A 23,833-nucleotide genomic window follows, 5' to 3' on the forward strand; every position below is an offset into this window, starting at 1 on the left:
ATAACGAATATTAAAAGACAAGAGAGGTACTTGATAAAACAGATTAATATATATGTATATGTTCACATATATACATTTATATGTATATGAATACATATTTAAATTTATCTAAATATTAGAAAAAGCACTATGTTGGAGGCTAGGACCTGGATTCTAATCTAGTCCTGTTCCTTGTATGACTTTTAGAAAATCATTTAAAATTTCTATGACTTTCTCTGATCTCTCATGTGTAAAATGAGGGTATTAGATAATAACAATACTTTGACCTTGAAATTCTATGTATTTATTTATATCTTTGCTTCTTAAACCACGAAGAATATTTACTTAAACACAGTGATTCAAGACAGTTCCAGTAGTCTTGGGGTGGAAAATGCTATCAGCATCTACAGAGATAATTATGGAGACTTAAAGTGGATTGAAGCATAGTATTTTCATCTTTTTATTTGTTTTTTTGTTTGTTTTCTTTCTTGGGTTTTTTTCCCTTTTCATTTGATTTTTCTTGCACATCATGACAAATATAAAAAAATATTTAAAAGGATTGTACATATTTAACAGATTATCAGATTACTGTTGGGGAGGAGGGAGATAAGGAAGGGAAGCAGAAAAATTTGGAGCACAAAATTTTACAAAAATGAATGTTGGAAACTATATGTATATTTGGAAAAATAAAAGAGTACTGAGAGTCAAGAAAGACTTTATTTACTTTTAAAAATTGTTAAGAACAACTACAACAAAAAAAACTATCTGATTCTGCACAAGTGTGCTTGCCTCTGTTTTCTAATCTGTAAAATGGAATTCATAAAAAGTATCTACTCAGATTTTTGTGTGTCAGAGGCATTAATATTTATAAAAAGCTTTGTAAACCTTGAAGCACTACATAAGTGCTATCTATTACTATGAAAAAAAAAAACAAAGAAATGCATATAATTTATAAACTCATTTTCTTTGGTTCAGTGAGAAAATTCAAGCCATGAAAGGAAGATATCTTTGGATAGGAAAAAATTTTGAAACCTAGTAAATCACCCTAAAAAAACATGCAGCTAAGAGTTAGTTTACTCCTCAAATTTCCCCACAGTATGTAGCACATTGTTTGGATCTCTCCTTTGTTACATTTATATTTTACTTATATGCATATATGACAAATTCCTCTATGCATTATGGCAAACTGTGTCTAAAACCAAACATTATCATTAGAAGAATTTTTTTTAATAAGCTGATTTTGGCAGTGTCCACACCATTCATAAATAATGAAAAAACTCCTCCTTCAACACATTCCACAAATCTATTTTTTAGGTGAATCTTTTTATTTTCAAAACCTATGCAAGAATAATTTTTCAACATTGACCCTTACAAAATCTTGTGGTCCAATTCCCCGCTTCCTCCCTTACCTTCCTTCCCTAGATGTCAAGTAATCCAATATATGTTAAACATGGTAAAATATATACATATATATGTAAATCTAACATATGCATACATATTTATACAATTACCTTGCTGCACAAGAAAAATTTGATCAAAGAGGAAGAAAGACAAGAAGGAAAATAAAATTTAAGCAAAGAAAAACAAAAGAAGTGAAAATGCTATGTTGTGATTCACACTCAGTTCACAAAGTCCTCTCTCTGGGTGTAGATGGCTCTCTCCATTACAAAATCATTAGAATTGGCCTGAATCGTCTCATTGTTGAGAAGAGTCACGTCCATCAGAATTGATCATCATATAATCTTGCTGTTACCATATACAATGATCTTCTGTTTCTGCTCATTTCACTTAGCATCAGCTCCTGTAAGTCTCCTATAAGTCAATGTTTCAACCTCTGTTTCAACTTTTCCCCTCCTCCCCTCCACCCCCTCCCCTAGTGGCAAGTAGTCCCATACATGTTAAATATGTTAAAGTATATGTTAAATACAATATATGTATACATTTTTATACAATTATCTTGTTGCATAAAAAGATCAGATTTAGAAAGAAGGTAAAAATAAACTGAGAAGAAAAAACAAAAATGCAAGCAAACAATAACAGAAAGAGTGGAAATGTTATGTTGTGGTCTTTCACTGGATGTAGCTGGTTCTGTTCATTATATTTAAATTAGAACTGATTTGGATCTTCTCATTGTTGAAGAGAGTCATGTCCATCAGAAATGATCATTATGTAGTATTGTGGTTGAAGTGTATAATGATCTCCTGGTTCTGCTCATTTCCCTTAACATCAGTTTATGTATGTCTCTCTAAGCCTCTCTGTATTCATCTTGCTGGTCATTTCTTTTAGAACAATAATTTCCATAACCTTCATATACCACAATTTATTCAGGCATTCTCCAATTGATGGGCATCCATTCAATTTCCAGTTTCTAGCCATATGAAAAGGACTGCCACAAACATTTTTGCACATAGGGGTCCCTTTCCCTGCTTGAATATTTCTTTGAGATATATGCCCAGTAGTAACACTGCTGGATCAAAGGGTATGCACAGTTTGATAACTTTTTGAGTATAGTTCCAAATTGCTTTCCAGAATGGTTGGATCTGTTCACAACTCCATAATAACATAATTTTCCCACAGCCCCTCCAACATTCATCATTATCTTTTCCTGTCATCTTAGCCAATATGAAGATGTGTAGTGGTATCTCAGAGTTGTCTTAATTTGCATTTCTCTGATCAGTAATGATTTGGAACACCTTTTCATCTGACCAGAAATAGTTTCAAGTTTTTCATCCAAAAATTGTCTGTTCATATCTTTTGACCATTTATCAATTGGAGAATGACTTGATTTCTCATAAATTAGAGTCAATTCTCTATATATTTTGGAGATAAGGCCTTTATCAGAACCTTTAGTTGTAAAAATGTTTTCCCAGGTTATTGCTTTCCTTCTATCCTGTCTGCATTAGTTTTATTTCTACAAAAGCTTTTTAACTTAATATAATTGAAATTTTCTATTTTGTTATTAATAATGACCTCTAGTTCTTCTTTGGTCACAAATTCCTTTTTTCCTCCACAGGTCTGAGAGGTAAACAATCCTAAAGAATGAGATTATAAATAAATTAGAAGCAAATATCATATGTAATGGGGACAAACTAGAACCATTCCCAATAAGATCAGGGGTGAAACAAGGTTTCCCACTATCACTATTACTATTCAATATTGTATTAGAATGTTAGCTTTGCAATAAGAAGAAAAATAGATTAAAGGAATTATAGTAGGTAATGAGGAAACCAAATTATCACTCTTTGCAGATAATAATATTCTTAGAGAACCCTAGAAAATCAACTGAAAAACTACTAGAAAAAATTCACAACTTTAACAAAGTTGCATGACACAAAATAAATCCACAGGAATCATCAACATTTTAATATATTACGAACAAAGTCTAACAACAAGAGATACAAAGAGAAATTCCATTTAAAATAACTTGTTAAAATATTTGCAAGTCTATCTGACAAGGGAAAGTCAGAAATTATATCAACACAACTACAAAGCACTTTCCACACAAATAAAGTCAGTTCTAATCAATTGGAAAAATATCAAGTGTTCATGGGTAGGCTGAGAGAATATAATAAAAATGACAGTACTAACTAAATTAATCTACTTATTTATTGCCATACCTATCAAACTTCCAAGAAATTATTTAGTAGGTCTAGAAAAAATTATAACCCTGTTTTTTTTTTTTTTACTTCAACTGAAGCATAATAGATTCTGCTCCAGCCTTTTACCTTTACTCTAAATGTATCACTCTGCTTTAAATATGTTTCTTCTAAACAACATGTAGGATTCTGGCTTTTAATCCAGTCTGTCTACTTTTGTTTTATGAGAGAGCTCATCCCATTCATATTCACAGTTAAAATGACTAAATTCTTTATTTCCTGCCATTTTATTTACCCCAAGTTATGTTTTTCTCTTTCCTTTCCCCTTTTCCCTCCTCCCCAGTGTTTTGCTTCTGACCACCACCTCCCTCAAACAGCCCTCTCCCTTTACAGCCCCTCCCCTTTTTTATATCTTTCCCCTACTACTTCTGTTTTTTCTTCTAGTAGTATCCCCTTTTCCTTTCCCCTTTCTTTTCCCACTTCTATAAAATGAGACAAATTTTTCTGTGAAACCAAATATGTCTAATATTCTCTCTTTGAGCCAAATCTTATGAGAATAAGGTGGACACAATATTTATTCCCTTCCCTATTTTCCCTCAATTATAATAGGTCTTCTTTGCCTCTTGATGAGATGTAATTTCCCTCATTTGATCTCCATTTTTATCTTTTTTCGTACAATTCCCTGTCTACCTTTATTTTCTTTTTTATATTATCACAGTAAAATCAAATTATATCTGCATTCTCTAAGTATATGTGTAACAGAGATATAGTACTCAAGAGTTCTTTCCTAAACCTTTTTATGCTTCTCTTGATTTCTGTATTTGGAGATCAAATTTTTTTATTCAGCTCTGAACTTTTCATCAGAAATAAATGAAATTCACCTGTATCATTGAATGTTCATCTTCTTCCCTGATAGATAATGCTCAATTTAGCTAGATAGTTGATTCTTGGCTGCAAACCAAGTTCCTTTGCCTTTTGAAATATCAGATCCCAGGCCCTTTGATCCTGTTAAGTGGAAGCTGCTTGGTCTTTGGTAATACTGATTATAGTTCCTCAATATTTGAATTGTTTCCTTCTGCCTGATTGCAACATTTTCTCTTTGATTTGATAATTCTGAATTTTAATTAAAATGTTCCTTGTTTTTTTCATCCTGGAGTCTCTTTCAAGAGGTGATGGTGAATTCTTTCAGTGGCAATTTTACCTTCTGATTCTATGACATCAAGGCAATTTTCCTATTTCCTAAAATAATAACATGTAGACTCTTTTTTTCATCATGGTTTTCAGTAAGTCTAATAATCTTTAGCTTGTCTCTCCTACATCTATTTTCCAGGTCAATTGCTTTTCCAGTTATGTATTTTACATTTTCTTCTATTTTTTTTTCATTTTTTGATTTTGTTTGATTCTTGATGTCTCATTGAGTCATTAATTTCCATTTGTTCAGTTTTCATTTTTAGTGAATTATTTTCTTTAGTTACCTTTTAATTACCTTTAGTTACCTCCTTTTGAATTTTGCCAATTGAATTTTTAAATGAGTTGGGTTTTTTTTCCACTTCACAAATTCTGTTTTACAAGAAGTTATTTTCTTTATTCATTTTGTCAAATCTATTTTGTAAGTAGTTATATGCTTTTTCCACTTCATTAAATTTATTTTATAAGGAGTTTCTTCAGATAATTTCTGTTTACTTTTCTAAACTCTCTTGCAAAATTCTCATTTTTTCCCCACATTTTTCTTCTAACTTTCTTTAAGACCCTTTTTTAATTCTTCCAAGAGAGCCTTGTGAGAAAGAGACCAATTTATATCATCCTTTGGGGCTTCATCTGGAGATGATCTGCTTTTAGTGTCCTCAGGATTTGAAATCTGTTCTCTTTCTCCATAAATATTATCTAGGGCCAGAGTTCCTTTTGCTTTTTTTGCTCATTTTTAAAAAGGTTGAAGTCTGCTCTTAGTGAATAAAGGAGAGGTTGTCCAAGCATTTTTACAGAGGACAGTGGCTGCACTGGGTCAGTGCTGATTAATTTCCTGTGCTGGGTAGATATGGTCAGGTCCTGCTATTCTCTGGTTTAGGGGCTCACTATTTGCCTTTTGTATTTCTGTTGGATGTCTTTCAGCTAATCTGCCAATCTACTGGTTTGCAACCAGGACAACAGTGTTGTTGTTGTTTCCTCCTGGTAGATTTCTCAGCTCACGGAGTCCATACTGCCCTGGGTCTATGCAGTATCTGCACTCTCTCAGCCTACTTTTCTCCATGTCCAATTGAAACAGACCTTTTCTGAAGACCTTCAAAATTATCTTCTGCTAGAAATTTGTTACACTCCAAATATCTGTGGGTTCTATCACTCCAAAACCATTTCAGAGGCTTGATTTGAGGGATGCAGGGGGAGCTCAGAAATAGATGTGTCTCCTCTCCATCTTGACTCTGCCCCCCTTTCCACCAATTTAAAAAATTATTGATCATAGGAACAATCTCATTTTTCATTTTTGTATTTATAATGCTTAGTGCTATGTAATATACAAAGTAGGTATTTAACAAATACCTAAGTAAAATATTTTCATATATCTTATTTTTAAATTATATGTTATTTTTCCTATTACATGTGATGACAATTATTAACATTGATTTTAAAAAATTGAGTTCCAAATTTTCTTCTTCCCTCTCTTCTCTTCCCATTCCCTAAGACAGTGAACACTTTGATATAGGTTATAAACATGCAATCATGTAAAACTTATTTCCCTATTAATTATCTTGTAGAAGAAGAAGACACAAACACAAGGATGTATGTTTTGATTTTCATTCAGACTATATCAATTCTTTCTCTAGATGTAATTTCTCTGGATGCATGGCATTTTACATCATAAAATTTTTGAAGTTATCTTAGATAATTGTATTGTTGAGAAGAGGTAATTCATTAATATTACTGCTATGATATAGAATGTTCTGGTTCTGCTCACTTCACTTTGCATCAATTCATAAATCTTTCTAGGCTCTTCTTATGGCACAAGAGTATTCCATTATAATCATATCCCACAATTTGGTCAGCCATTCTTTGCTTCTATAGATATTTTTGTACAAATAGGTCCTTTCTCCTCTTTCCCTGCCTTCCCTTTTAGTCTCTTTGGTATATAGACTTACTAGTGTCACTGTTATGTTATTGGATCAAAAGGTAATGCATAGTTTCATAGTCCTTTGGTCATAGTTTCAAATTGCTCTCCAGAATGGTTGGATTAGTTTACAACTCTACCAACAATGCATTACTATCTCAAATGTCTTCTTTTGAGAAAGAGAAAGACAGACAGAGTCAGAGAGAGAGAAAAAGAGAGAGAAAGAGAGAGAGAGAGAGAGAGAGAGAGAGAGAGAGAGAGAGAGAGATATTTAGAGAGAGAGAAAGGAAGGGAGGAAGAAAAAGAAAGTATTTAATCAGTCTTCTTTCACTCAACTTTTCATGATTCTGTTTTGGATTTTCTTGGCAAATACACTAAAGTTTTTTTTGCCATTTCCTTCTCTTACTCATTTTACAGATAAGGAAAATGAGGCAAAAAGGGTTAAGTGACTTACCAAGGATCATACAGCTAGTATCTGAGGTCACACTTGAACTCAGGAAGATTGACTCCAGGCTCTATCTACTGTTCTACCTAACTATCTCCACCTCTATATTTGTATCATCTCTGCACATATGTAGGGTCACACAGCTAGTTAGTATTTGAATATGAATTGGAGGAAAATTATACTTAGCATTCTTCTTGAAACCACATAATAATTTATTTCACCTTAAACCCATTTCTGACTTTACTAAGTATCATTTCCAAATTATGCTCAAGAAATTATGAATTCCTTTGACAGCTTCAATATCTGAATGCAGCAGTGAATTTTTATATTTTCAAAGAGGTTTTATGTTTATGGTACACTTTTATTTAATGTAGCCTCATGAGATTTGTAGCTTGTTATGTTACACAAACTTGTTTTAGGTTTAAGTGCTCATTTTAAAATAGTTTAAAATATTCACAATGTAAAAAAAATTTATTCACTTTTTTCACTAGGTTAGTGTTTTCTCCTATTAAGAATTAGTAAATTTTACTGTTTTTGTTTGCTCTGCTTACTTATATTAGTATCAAAATCAGTTAATAGTTTTAATTAATAATTTAATGTTAATATTTAATTAATCAATAATATCTTTCAGCACATCTATAACAATTCTTCAAGATGTCCTTAACTTATGATTTTGTAAGTGTGGAAATTCCCCTTAAGGGAAAACCAAGCTCGTATATCCTTTACTAGATAAAAATATAGATACATAGATCTTTAGAATTGAAAGGAACTTTTGTGATCACATGATCCAGCCCAATATTTTTTATAATTTTGTGAGTTTTGTGAGTTAAGGAGTGACAGAACAGTGGCTAGTGTGCTTGACCTGGCTTCAACTCTCATGTCTGATCTTAGTAGCTGTCTAACAATAGGCAAGTAACTCAACCTCCATGATCCTCAGGTTCCTTATATGTAATATAGGTGTTGGATTTGATAGCTTCTATATCCCCTTCTAATTTTATATCTGTGATCTTAAGTACAGTGTATTAAGATACAGAATTTTTTAAAAAAAATTTCAGTTAATGAGCATTTATTTTTTCTCCTTTTCAACCTACCACCCCCATTTAAAAGGAAAACAAATTCCTTTTAAGGAAAATATGTATGTTTATTTATATGTATACACACACAAACACACACACATATATATAACTTACCTATATGTATGTATATGCATTATATATATATGTATATGCATTTTTTATATATATATATACTTATTATCATATACACACATATAGTTCAGTTCAATAAACATAAAATACCTACATTGTGCTAAGGACTGGGTGTACAAAAAGGGGCAAAAGAGAATCCACTCCTTCAAGACGATAAAAATCTAATGGAGGAGACAACATGCAAACAAATATGTGGGTATATTTATATGTCTTGCTGGTGGGTCTGCCTGCCTCAAGTTTCTCTCTACCCCAATATGTTCTCAATTCAGTCACTAAAGTGATTTTTCTAAAATACAAATTTGGTTATCTGTCTGTCTATCTGTCTATCTCTATCTATTTCTCTCATATATGTGTGCATGAAGAAGCATAATATTAACAAAACAAAACCAACCCCTCCCCAAAAACAACAACAACAATAACAACAACAAAAAAAAATCCAAGACCTTGGCAACTAGTCTCATTGCTTTCTGGAAAAGAGGGAGAAGAAATGGAAATAGTGTAAGATTTTATATTCTTGGGCTGAAAAATCTCTTCAGAGTGATTGTAGTCATGAAATTAAAAGACTTGCTCCTTTGATGGAAAGCCATGGGAAATCTAGATAAAATGTTAAAAAACAAAACAAAACAACAACAACAAAAAACAATAACAACCAAAAAAGAAAAGAAAAGAAACCAACCAAATCAAAATAACAAAAAAAAAATGAGTAATCACCTTCCTGACAAAAGTCTATATAAACAAAGCCCTGGATTTTCCAGCAGCAATGTATGGCTAGGAGAGTTAGACTATAAAATACCTTAAAATTGTGATGGTGCCAAAGACTTTTGAGAGTCCTTTGCATGGCAGAGACTAAATCAGTAAAATAGAAATTCATTCAGGCTGTTTGATGGAAAGCAAAATACTCAAGATGAAGCCTAAATTGTTTGACCACAAAAGATTGGAGGAAAAAGGAAAGGGAGGTGACAGAGGATGAGATAGATAGATAGACAGGATGATGAAACAGTGAATTGTGTTATGGTCCATAGAATCATGAAGAATTGGACATGACTAAGTGACTAAACAAAAATAGATGTAGATGTATGTATACACACACACACACACACAGAGCCAGAAACAAGAGATAAAGAAAATGTGTATTTTTGTCAAAGAAAATTCCTATATTATCAATGGTCAAATATATATTTCTGTTTTGCATTGCATCCAGAAGACTATATATAAAAATCAGGAAGAAACGGTTAAAGGAGGTATGGAAATAAAAAGAGGGATTGATTGAACACTTCTTTCATTTGAAAAGATTAATGGAAAGAATATACTTTCAATTGATTTAGGTGATTTCTTTCTCAGTTTCTTTTTAGAACTTCTTATGAGACACTATATTATATTGGAATACATTACAACTATAGTCAGAGAGATGGATTTACATCTTATCTTTATATCCTATTCTAGCCCTCAGTTTTCTCCTCTCTAAAATTACATTGTTGAGTTGTATGATCTCTATAAGTAGCTAAGTGGCTCTGTGACTAAACTGCTAGGCTAGGATTCAGGAAGTAATGAGTTCAAATCCAGCCTAAGATACTTGCTAATCTTGAGTAAGTCTTTTCCCTTCTGTTTTCCTCAGTTTCTTCATCTGTAAAATGAAAATAATTGCAGTATTCTCTACCCTCCATCTGCAGGGTTGTTGGGAGAGTCAAATGACATAATAATTTTAAAGTGCTCAGCAGAGTGTCTTGCATAATGCATATAGTAGGTGTTTTATGAATTCATACTTGCTTTGCTTCTTCCCTCTTTCCCTTCCTTTCTTTATTTCTTTCCACTTTTTCTTCCCTTTCTTCATTATTTCTTTTAAGGACCCTTCTAGCTCTAAAGCTAAGAGGTAAATTCCACTGGTATCCAGAGCTTCTGCTTTTTATAGTCTTAGAGAGTTTCCTAGAGGCCTTTTGAGAGTAGGTGATTGTCTAGAGTCCCAATCCCTACATTTCACATGAGGAACCTGAGAATAGATCAGAGAGCTGCTGTGATTTGTTCATGGTTCCATGGCTCATAAATGTCAAAAATGGACTTTAGGTTCCCCATATTGTCAAAGAAAAGATTAGACCCTAGATTTTCTTAACAGAGACAGCCTTTCTATTTACTATACCATTCAGCCTCTCAAAGGATTATAGTTTATAATCCTTTGCTATGATCCTGTGAATGGTTCAGTGGAAATATCTATGTTAGCCATCTCTAGGCTTTCCCTCCTCTACCTTAATGCTTCTAGGATATTTTAGGGCATTATAAGCATGTCAGACTTAAGCAAATCCCAAAGAAAAAAAAAACAACAAACAATTATTCACTTGCTCTTGCCACCAATCTTTTCATCTCCCTCTCCTTAGAATTCAGGTAAACAAATGATGACATTTGGCTCATGAGACATATTTTTGAAATCTGTTAATATTCAGTAATTACCAACACAGAAGAAAATTATAGTCTATTATCAGTGACAGTTAAATTCTGTCGTTAAAGATTCTGAAATCAGTGTTAATCTGAACAACATCCAGAAATAGGTTGGATTTTAATGCTAAAAAAACCTTTATGTACAATATAATACTAGTGGAGGAATTCAGTATTATATATTTAAATGTATTTTTTACCTTATCACAACTAAATAACCATTTCCATCAATTAATTTTATATTAGTTTTATGACAAGTGCTTTGTTTTAACTCAAAAAATACAACATATATATATATATATATATATATATATATATACACACACACACACACACACACACATATATATATATATTAAATGCTTGCTGTATACAAGGTATTCTCTTAAGCTCTAAGAATATAAAGATCAAAATAGAGATCTACCTTCAAGAAGCTATTTAAATATAAAGGAATGTAATTTTTAGGAAGAAAAGAAGGGGGGACATTTGGGTATCCCTCTCTCACCTAGCTGGAAAGTAAAGTGTCCATTAATAGCTATATCCCAATATTGATCTGCTCAGAAATTTTAACTGGCTTCTTTTTTCTGATCCTGAATGGTTTCCTTCTCCTCCAGCAGCTTTGTGGTTCTTCATAATGAAGGTGGGAGGAGGAGGGATGGAGAGGTCCACTATCATTGCTGGAATCAGTGAAGATGGCAGTGGATATAGAACTTACCTGGGAGTTCAGGTAGACTTAAATTCAATTTCTGCCTCAGACACTTAGTGTCTTTGTTATACCAACAAGTCTCTTAACCTTTTTTCAACATCAGTTCCTTCAACGGTAACATAATATCACTTACCTCCTAGGTCTTTTATAAAAATCAAATGAGATAATATTTGTAAAGCACTTAGCACAGTATCTGGTACATAGTAATGGTTTAACAGAGGCTTGTTTCCTACCTTGCTCTTTACACCATATTTCACTGCAACTCAACTCCCAAGCTCAAGCAGACCTCCATTCTTAGTCTCGCTAGTAATATGGACTATATATATATATAGTAACCATTTCCATCAATTAATTTTATATTAGCTTTAAGACAAGTGCTTTGTTTTACTCTCAAAAAATAGAACAAATATGTATATGTACATACATTTTAAATATATAGAGAGATAATATTCATATTCATAAAGTATTTAGCATAGTGCCTGGCACATAGTAGGTGCTTGATAAATGTTTTTCCCCTTCTGTTATTCACAAAAATTTTGGTTACTGTCTCTTGAGTGGTGGAAGAGTAAGAAATTTGTTATAATATTAAAATATAAGAATGACTTCCTCTCCTTAATAGAAAATATTGTTTATAAACAAATGTCATTCTGTTTTTTAACTGTACTTCAAATTCTATTCTGTTACCAATAGGGTACTCAAAAAATTAATATTTTTCTATGTAATACTGTTAATATGATTCTAGCTGTCACTGTTAGACAGTTTAGTTGAAGACGAAATTGGCATGAACTTGTTAGTGCTTCCTATAAAGCTTATTAAAAAGTCTCATTTCCAATTAAAGTAGAGCAAAGTAATTTGAGAAAGTTAGACATGACTTATAATTACTTGGACTGAAAAAAAAAACAGGACATGAGACATCTATCGTGAGATATCTATCAGCAATGAGAGATAAGGTAAGTAGATATAAAATGTAAGCTAGATTGAAATTGTTTCCTTTCTTAATTTTTTTTTCATTTTTCTCTTTTCTCTGATTTTTGTACTTCTATATCAAAGCAAACCTTTTGGTTTATTCTTGACAAGCAATATGTAGCCTGTTTGAATCCTACAGTTTCTGCCTTTCTTTTGAAAATTCAATTCAGCAGATTTCTCAGCCTCCATATCTGGATCTGTCAAAATGTTTATTGGTCCTCAAGACTTTGTTTGATTGCTGCCTTTTCCTTCAAGATTTCCCTTATCTGTCTTTTGCCTATCCACATTTCTTGTAGTGTTGAAGAGAGTTGAGTTCAAGCTTCCTCCTAGGTCACCTTTTCTTTTTCATTTATTACCTTTTAATTTCTTAAATTTCTTTAAAAAAAACTTCTTAATTTTCTTTTCTTTTTTTCTTTCCTTTTTTTTTAAATTTTGAGATTACAATCTAATTGAGATTAAATGACTTGTCCAAAGTCACACAGCTAGGTAGTGTTAAGTGTCTGAGGCAAGATTTTGATCTCAGGTCCTCCTAACTCCAGAGCTATTGCTCTATCCACTGCATCACCAAGCTGTGCCAAGAAGAGTTATCTTTAAAAAAAAAAGTCTATTGATCATTTTGCTTTCTTTCAATTTCAGTGTTCACAGACAAATGTTAGTCTTATTGACAACATTGTACTTTAGATATCTTTAGAATAGATTTCTCAAACCAAGTCTTTCTCTCCTTATATCTTTCAAGGAGACATACAACTGGGCAAAACCAGCCTACTATTTCTTATCTTCTTTCAGACATTGAAGTGTAAGCTCCTTGAGAACAGGTTCTGTCTTTTGCTTACTTGTGTCCCATACGTTTGGCACAAAGTGGGTCCAATTATGGAATTGATTGAAAAACTCGTCTAAAACCCAACCTTCTTGGAGAACCTTTCCCATTTGCTCATGCCTTTTTTTCTGAAATTACTTTCTGCTCATTCTGTATATATCTTGGTTGTGCCTAGTTATATCCACGCTGTCTTCCCCATTAGAATGTGAGGTCCTTGTTTCTCTTTGTATCTCCAAAGTTTAGCATGATGCTTAGCATATGTAAGCATTTAACAAAAGCTTTTTGATTAACCCATTGACAATCTGGATATTGTATGTATATGTGGGATTTCAGAAATATCAGGAAGATTCCATTCTACCCAAAACACTTGAACTAGAGTGCTCATTTATACATGACATGGTAAGAAATCCCTGTCTTTTACCTAAGGCTTGGTTTCTTATTATTACATATTTCCTGGGATAGATAACATTACAATTTATTAATATTTTAGATAGATATAGAAGGGAAGTAAGTTCAGAGATTTACAGCAAATAACTATACCTAATATTTATATGGTACTTTAAGTTTTGCAAAGATATTTAAAAGTTATCTCATTTGATCCTTACAATGATCCTATAAAATAGATGCTATTTTAATGCACATTTTACAAATAAGGAAACTGAGGTCTACAGAGATTAAATGATTTGTCCAAGGTCACAAAGATAATCTACACATCTAAGGAAGAATTTTAACTCAGTTCATTCTGACTCCAAGTCCAACAATCTATTCATCCCCTCTTTCTCCCTTGATTTTTCACTTGAGTATGGGGTTCAGAGAGATGAAGGCTCAAGATCATATAGTTGAAAGAAACAGTATTGCAATGGAAGGTCTCTGAATTCAAATCCAGCATCCTTTTCACTCTATAAAGTCTTGGATTCTAGGAGAGCTGAGATCCAAACTAATATGAATGCACAGAGGCCCTTGCTGAGTTATCTTAGTCATGGTTGTTGGTCTCTCACTATCTCAGAATACTTTCCAAAATTCAGGTAAATGGAGGTGAATATTCCTGAAAGGAATTTCTTTGCCTCAAATTTTCCCATGAGTAAAATCACAGGTCCAATAAGAAAAAAGCTCACTATGTGCTAGACACTATGCTAAGCACTTTAGAATTATTATCTTACTTGATCCTCAAAACAACCCTGAAAGATAACTATAATTATTATCTCCTTTTTATAGATGAAAAACTGAGGCAAATGGATTAAGCATATTAATCAAGGTCACACATCTAGTATCTGAGGTTGTTGTAAGATCAAATGACATTTTGTCACCATAGCAAACACTTCCCTTCTTATTGCAATTATTAATTTTTCCCTCCATTGTTTCATTCTTGAACATTTCTCATTCTTCTCAGACTGATTACCCCTGCAGCATTTTCATTCATAAAATCCTATGTATTTTCTCTTATATCTAAAATCAACAACTTAAATTCAGTTGTCAGGCTATTGTCAGTTTTATTTTCCTGTCATAAACTTAAGGATAGAGTGGTCCTTTCCTACTAAGAATTCTCCCACCTTAACCATCTCTTTATTTTTTTTAATTTAATAGCCTTTTATTTACAGGTTATATGCATGGGTAACTTTACAGCATTAACAATTGCCAAACCTCTTGTTCCAATTTCTCACCTCTTACCCCCCACCCCCTCCCCCAGACACCATCTCTTTATCATAAACTCAAAGATAGAGTAATCCTTTTCTTAGCTTCCAATATTCCCCTCATCTTCACCACTTCTCCATCATAAACTCAAGAAAGGAACATTGCTTTCCTCACCACCAAGATTCCCCTCATCTTCATCACTTCTCTATCATAAATTCAAGGATATAGTGGTCCTCTTCTAATCCTAGCTCTATTAAGTACACTATACTGTTTATCTTGGTGTCAGCATAAGCATAGATATACATAAAATAAATATGAAATAAATACAAAGTAATTTTTAAGTAAAAACAATAGGAACTAAACAAAATTAGAACTTTTAGATAGAGGCTAGTTTATGAATTGAATTTTGCAAAAAAAAACAGAGGATTCAAAAGAAAGCAAGGTAAGTCAGAAGCCTATTTCAATTCTAGGAGACAGATGGTACAAGAATAGAGAACTAAGTTATGGAGTGCCATGTGTAAGGAACATAATGAAGGTTACTATTGTCTAACTAGAGAGTGCATGAAAGGGAGTAATGTGTAATGAAGCTGGGGAATTTATACTTGATTCTAGAGGAAATGGGGAGCTAGTGAAATGTATTAAGTAGGTAAGTGAGATGGTCAGAACTGTGCTTTTGGGAAATCACTTTGGCAGCTGTATAAAAGATGGATTAGAAAAGGGATGAAAAATGAGGAAGGGAGATCAATTAAGATGCTATTACAATAGTTGAGAGTAGTGGTGTCAAACTCAAATAGGAAGAGGGGGCAGCATGAACCCATATATAAGGATCTCTGCCAAATGCATATTGGCCATCTAAAATGCTATGCTATTATTTATTCTGTTAAATATTTTCCAATTACATTTTAATCTGGTTCAGGTTATTCTTAGGAGTGCCCAAACATAACACTTCTAATTTAGGGGAGAGCTGATGGGGTTTTGAATTAGGATAATGACTGTGTGTGAGTGTGTGTGTGTGTGTGTGTGTGTGTGTGTGTGTGTAGAATCAAAGACTTAGAAGTGGGAAATATCTTAGGCATCATACATTTTTCCTTTTTTGCTTGAGAAATGAGGAAAGTCAGGCCCATAAAAGTAAAATGACTTGGCTGTTATAAACAAAATAATCATCAAAACTACAATGGTGCTTTTTTCCATTATTAAGTTAACTTGACCTATGTCTTATTAAAATAGCATTTTCCTATTCTACTTTTGTTTAGTACAATTGTATTTTTTTATCTTCTTAAACATTATTTGATCTATTATGAATACTTTTGATTAGAGAAATGCAAATTAAAATAATTCTGAGATACCACCTCACTACTATCAGTTTAGCTAATATGATAAAAAAGGAAAATGATAAATGTTAGAGAGGGTGTAGGAAAATTAGGACACTAATTCACTGTTGGTGGAATTGTGAACTGATCTAACCATGCTGGAGACCAAGTTGGAAGTATGCTGAAAAGGCAACCAAATTCTGTATACCTTTTGATTCAGCAATACCACTATTATATATATATCCCAAAGAGATGATAAAAAGGGGGAAAAAACCTATATATGCAAAAATAATTATAACAGCCATTTTTGTGAACAAAATGTTGAAAATTGAGGAGGTAATCATCAATTGGGAAATGATTGAAAAAGCTGTGGCATATGAATGTAACGGAATATTATTGTGTGATAAGAAATGATGAACAGGCATATTCCAAAAAAACACTTGGCAAGACTTGTATGAACTGATGCAAAATGAATTGAGCAGCACCAGGAAAACAACAGTATCAGCAATACTGTGATATGATCAAATATGAATGACTCAGCTCTTTTCAACAATTTAATGATCCAATATTAGCAGAAAGGAGATGATGAACCCTGAATACTGATTAAAACAATTTTTTAAAGTTACTTTATTCTTTTTTGTAATTTTCTTTTTTTGGTATGTTTCTTCTTTCACAAATGTGATTAATATATGAAAATGTTTTGCATGATAACACATGTATAATCTAAATGAATTGGGCTACCATTTTTGGAAGAGGTGAGGGAAAGAAGGGAGAAAATTTATGAATTTAAAACTTTTTTAAAATAAATGCTAAATTAGAAACTATCTCAAAGAGTTACCAAACTGTGCATACTCTTTGCTCCTTCTGTGTTTCTACTGGGCTTATACCTCAAGACATCTTAAAGGAAGGAAAGGGACCCAAATGTGCAAAAATGTTCATGGTAATCCTTTTCATTGTGTCAAGAAACTGGAAACTGAATGGATGCCTATCAGTTGGAGAATGACTGAATAAGTTATGGTATATGGATGTTATGGAATATTGTTTTTCTGTAAGAAACAATAAGCAGGATGATTTCAGAAAGGCCTGGAGAGTCTTACATGAAATGATGCTAAGTGAAATGAGCAGAACCAGGAGATCATTGTATATGGCAACAACAAAATTATATGATGATCAATTCTGATGGACGTGACTCTCTTTAATAATGAGATGATTTAGACCAGTTCTAATGATCTTGTGATGAAGAGAGCCATCTACATCTGGAGAGAGGACTGTGGGAACTGAGTGTGGTTCACAACATAGATATTCACTCTTTTTGTTATTGTTTGCTTGAAGTTTATTTTCTTTCTCATTTTTTTTCACATTTGATTTGATTTTTCCTGTGTAGCAAGATAATTGTATAAATATATATGCATATATTGGATTTAACATATATTTCTACCATGTTTAACATATATTGGATAACTTGCCATCTAGGGGAGGAGATGGAGGAAGGGGGAGGAGAATGGAACACAAGGTTTTGCAAGAGTTAATGTTGAAAAATTATCCATGCATATATTTTGAAAATAAAAAGCTTTAATTAAAAAATGCAAAAGTTGTCTTGACATGTAATTAGAAAAGATAAAATAAAATATTATTAAAAAATAAAAGAAATGACCTTCAACAATTTAAGAAATGTCCACAATATACAAAGAATTTGGATCCAACAAAATCGTCTGTGCTCCCTCTCCTCTCCAGACATTTATGGAGCACCTACTGTGCTAATAGTATTCTTATTATCTCCACAGGTAATTTTGTAAAGTGTTCTAAGAATAGCACTAGTCTTTAAAACACCCCAAGGAGCAATGTGGAGGTGATCTATTTGTGCATATAAAGAGCATTTCTATTATTCTTTTACCTGAAGGTACAATAATAAATGTTTTTGGAATTACAAGAGATTTGGCCCTTGAGAAGATGGAATCATAGACAAAATTTAACCCAGTAGGACACCAAACACGGCAAACAGAAACTTTCTTCTTCTTCCCATCATCTACTTGATCCCTACTCTTTAAATGACTTTATGCAAATCACTTAGCCTAACTGGGCCTCACTTTGCCCACCTGTAAAATTGAATTTGATGGCTTTTAGGTCTGTGGTCTTATGGTTCATGATCCTGATGTCTTAATTTGGAGGGAGGAAAAGGGAGAGACAGAGACAGAGAGAAAGAGAGAGACAGAGACACACAGAGAGAGACAGAGAGACAAACGGAAAGACAGGCAGACAGAGAGAGAGAGAAAGAGACAAGCAGAGGAATAAGGAGAGAAAAGAAGGAGAAGAAAAGGTAGAATTTCAATATCTAATTACCATAAATTCTAGGGCCAGGTAGTTCAGTGCACCGGGATTCAGGAAGATCTGTGTTGAAATTCAGCCTCAATACTAACTGTGTGACCTTAAGTAAGTCACTTTCTGCATGCCTCATTTCCCTCAACTGCAAAATGAGGATCATAATAGCACCTCCATCCCAGGATTGTGAATATCAAATAAGGTAATATTTGAAAGCAATGTGCAAACCTTAAATCATTATAAAAATACAAGTCATTATTGGTCCAGAGATTCCTCTTTTGTTCTTCAGATTGTGCTATTGATTTGTTTATAGTAAATGCTCCTTTAGAATATAATAAAAATCATTTCATTTTTATATGGAGAAAAAAACTATTAGAACACTACCAACAGCAAATAAGCAAGATTTAAAGGGAGCAAGGAACAAATGAAAGTAAGCAATACTAATTCTACAGGCATCACTGAGGTAGAGTTAGGGAGGGAGAAATTGAGCAAGCAGCAAACTCTTTACAATTTGATCATTTTTTAGGTGGTTCATTGAGCCAGACAAGGCTTCTGTTGCTGAGCACTCCATTCAGATTAGGGTAGAAGTATACAATTTTTGCTTTACACTAATTGCTGGACTGCACTCAAGCTCCAAGACGCTAAAGTTTTTAAGCTTCCACTTCCTATGATCCTTTAGTTCTCCCAGGCAGGAAAACTATAATTCCCATCAGCCCCCTTGCCTTCTACACACTCTGTAGTCCAGCCACTTTTATAAAATTTAAAAGTCTATCCAAATGATCATTGGGATGACCACTTCCTAATAAGGGATATAGAATGGTGGCACTTATATACAGAACAAAGTTGTCAAATGTTTCCCCCATTATCCCCTCTCAGATTCATTCATTAATTTACTTATTTATTTAGATTTTTTTTTTGGACTAGGCCAAAGTGGAGATTCTTTGCCTCAATGACTACCTAGCCTTAATCACTGAATGGATGTGGTCCAGGGCCATCTCCAGTCATCTTGATCTATATCTTACCACTAGACCTAGATGTGACTCTGGAGGGAAAAAGGGGACAGGTGACCTTGAACAGCCTTCCATCACTTAAATCCAATTCACTTGTATGTCATGATATCACTTCCCTAATGTCATGATCCTCTTTGAGGATGATGGACAAACAACAATCATCAACAATCTCATCCACTGCAAACAACCATTATTTTCAGTGCTTAGCATAGTGCCCATCATATAATAGACATGTTATAAATGTTTTTGAACTTACTATCCCCTCTTGACCTTCCTCCGTCTATCACTTCTGCTAAATCAAAACAAAAACCTATTTGTAGTGCTTAGCTTTCTTTGTCTCACATAATTCTGATTTTTCTCATCTATTTACTTTCTCTGTTTCCCATTAGAGTTTCATATATTTAAATGAATATTTATTAAGTACCTAATAACCTGATGTAGCAGATAGAATATTGAACACACCTATATGTATGTGTGTTTATATATATGTGTGTATATATATATTTACATGTATATGTATATATATTTATACACATATATGCACATATATGTATATGCAACAAACTTTCATGTTTAATTTGAATTGATCACATCTTCTCCATTACTTTCCTAAGTCTAAACAATAAACAAGTCCTTTTTGTAGTATTTGCTGATTTCCAAGGTATAATTTCTCATACTGGAAATTTAACAGTCAGCTTTGACACACATGTAGGAACTGGCTCCAATATACCTCTGTCTCTATAAGGCTTAGTTTTCTGATCTTTAAAATAAGGATCATACCTATAATGTCTACTATAAGGGATTATTATAGGTTACAAATATAATAATGTATATAAAGCACTTTGCAAATTTTAGAGCCATATATAAATAAGAGGGAGACTATGATTTCATTGATATGGAGAATCCCTAGATGAAGAAGTTCCCTTTAACTAAAGTTGACCAGTCTCTTTTCTTAAGTTGCACTCATAGTTACTTAGAATGCTGAAAGGTTAAGTACTTTCTTCAGTGTAATACAGCAATTATATGTCAGAACTAGTATTTGAACTCATTTCTGCTTGGCACTGAGGTTAGACCATTAAACATTATATCATGCTGTCAGCTCTTATTTTTGTTGTCATTATTGTTTAGGCATATGTTTGGCACTGGATTCAACCACAGAGTATTAAACAAGAGATTTGTGAAGAGTGCTAAGTCTCTAAGCACCAATGACAAAATTCAAAAAGTGTTGAGTTATGAAACATAGTGGAACCATTTACCCAATATTCAATCAACCATTCAATGAGGGAGGGGAGGTAGAGAGGAACTTCTTTTACTGTTACTTCTTGTTGCCTCTCACATTTGTCACAATGTGAAATTAGATATTCATATCCATGAAAGACTTGGTACTTTTCAATTAATATACATTCCAAGAAAATAGAAAACTATATTTTAAAAACAGGATTACAAGTTGCCATAGGAACTAATAAAGCTGTTGTTACTTATTCTTAATAACATAAAAGCATTTCTAAAGAGAGAGGTAACCATCACCCACAATATCTTGGCTATTAGTTACAGATTTTAAATTGAATCCCATTGACTGTTATTTGAATTTTTTATGTGCAAAAAGCCGTGGAGAATGTACACAGAATGGAAAAATAGAGATACAAAATGGAGATATCTCTAAATAACCTGATGGGATAAGACAGAGACAAATGTTCAATACACCTTCTTCAAAGGCAAAGCTATTTCTCAGCATTGCACAGTTCATTTATTAAATTCAAATCATCCTGGAAAAGTGTCCTTTTCCCCTCAGGGGAGCCAATGTAGGAACTAATGAAGTGAAAATAATGCTTGAATGCAAGAAGCAAGAGGCAGGGAGGAAAGACATGGAGGAATAAGTGTTGGAGATGGCTAATGCCTTATTGGGATAGGTCCCTTTCTGGGCTGCAGAGCTCAGGATATTATCAAGAAAGCAGTCAATTGGAGTGGAATTTAAAACTATAAAGTTTGATAAACTATGCCCAATATGACATTTCTGAATTTTTACTTTGAATCTGTAACAGTTTGGTGATAATTTTAAATAAGTGGGTGCATCAACAAGAGTCAGCTACACATAAGATATATCTTATGAACCAGTAACATTAAGGGTCCATAGGAAGCCTAAAGAAAGGCCCCAGAGGATTGGATTTAAGGGCAACAATTTGGAAGTGGTTATTGAAGATGTACAGATAAAATGCCAAATCTGTAAGTTGATTCCATCATTGACATATCAATATATTTTATTATTATTTTTAATGTTGTCCTCTAGGGCTAAAAGTGTGTGTGGGGGGGAGGGGTTGGGGTACAATATTATTATGCCAATTTTACAAATGCCAATTCCAAGGCTCAATGAGATTTTAAAGGACCTTTCCTATGTTGTATATCTAATAAGTAGCAGAGCTAAGACTGAAATCCAAACATCTTGACCAGAAATATAACTAAGGTAAAGCAATCAGGGTTTTGCCCCAAAGATCAAAATTTAGAAGATATATACACCATATTGAGATAATGCTTTGACATTCCACTTGTAAAAACCACACACCTGGCCCTAAGCAATCCTAACTGTTTTCCAGTTAGGAGAAATGGTCCAGTGATGGGATCATAAGATCATGGACTTGGAGTTGTAAGGGAACTATAAGGCAAACTATTTCAGACCCTCCAATTTTGCATATAATGAAATGGACACCCAGGAAAATGGAGATACTTTCATAATGATATACAGGTAGCTGTCAAAAGTTGAATTTATACCTAGTTTCTTTGATTTTAAGATCAGTAACTTTTGTAATGTGTTAAACTGAGTTCTCCTTAGTTTGAATCTATATAAGGAGAGCTCTTCAACCATCCCTGCAATTGTTTCAGGTACAGGTACTGTTAGCTGCTAGTCTTGAGTGAGGAGGCTTCCTTATCCTTTCAAAGAATTGCCATCTGCATGCTTAGTATCAGCTATAGAGTCTGGCTGTGACTTTTGCCTTCTCATTCAAAGACAAAAAGGCAAAGATCAACTTTCTCCCTAGTCTCAATGTAGTTGTTGGGGATAGAGTTCTACCCTCTAAAGTTATAATAGCACCATGGTATTTATTCAACATTGAAATATTATCTACCAGGATGGTTGGCAAAATTTCTCCAATTATTGGCTTTTATAGCTCTTAAAGTTTTCAAGAGAACTTATATCAAAACAAACCTGTGGAGATATATGTATACCCAGTGTACAGATAAGGAAACTGGGCACATAGAAATTAAATTATTTCTTGAATCTTGTAGTGTTAAATGAACTTACATTTCCCAAAACTTTGTAAGTAATGTTTCAATTTCTTCATCAATAAAATTATGAGGTTGAACTATATATATGACCCCTAACATCAATTCCTGCTCTAAATATACAAAACTATGATCACATAACTTCTCCTATTTGAGCTTCACTCTCTCCCTATGCAATCGTTTCTTACAATATCCTATTTTCACATGTCTTAAAAATTTTTAAGACTTCACTATGCTTCATTATCCCCTTAACTTTCTCACTGACTCCTAGAAAAAGTTCTTTACATTCAATTCCTCACATTCTCTTGTCACTTACTTTTAAATGATCACTCATTATCTCATAATGATCATCACTAAACTCAAATGCCGCCCTCCAATATTTTCATTGACCTCTTAACTACTAGCGGAAATAATTTCTTCTCAATCTTCCTCATTTTTGATCTTGTCAACAATTGCTCCAGTTTCTCAGTTTCCTCATATAGATCATTATCTATGTCTCTCAATGTCTCTCAATCCTTTGAATATGGCCTAAAGCTATGTCCTGTACTTTTTTTTCCTCTCTCTAAACTCACACTTTCTCTTCTCATCAATTCCATAATGGAATATTACCTATAGAATTAACTAATTATAACCTCAGAAACTTCCTAGATGTGTGACTCTGGGGAAGTCAGTTAATCTGCCTCAATTTTATCAGCTGTAAAATACTGATAATAGCATGTATTTAGCATGATTTTTATGAAGAACAAATGAGATAATGTTTGTCAAACATTTAAAGAAAATAAATCACCTTTGTGTTCTGAAATCAATGCTTTGTACATTTAAACAGCATCCAATATTTTCCTATCAAAATGATTTTATATATTTTAAAACAGCCATTAAGACATTTCTGTTTCTTTCTCTTTATGTTAATTGACTCATCCCCATGAAACAATCAGGAATCACGGAAATTATATTCCAAGGACTGTGCTAAGTAGTGGGATTAGAAGACAATAAATAAAACAGTTTGTACTCCCAAGAAGCTTATATTCTCTTGGGGAAATGC

This window comes from Sarcophilus harrisii, chromosome 5 (assembly GCF_902635505.1).
Source record: "Sarcophilus harrisii chromosome 5, mSarHar1.11, whole genome shotgun sequence".
Classification (NCBI taxonomy): Eukaryota; Metazoa; Chordata; class Mammalia; order Dasyuromorphia; family Dasyuridae; genus Sarcophilus; species Sarcophilus harrisii.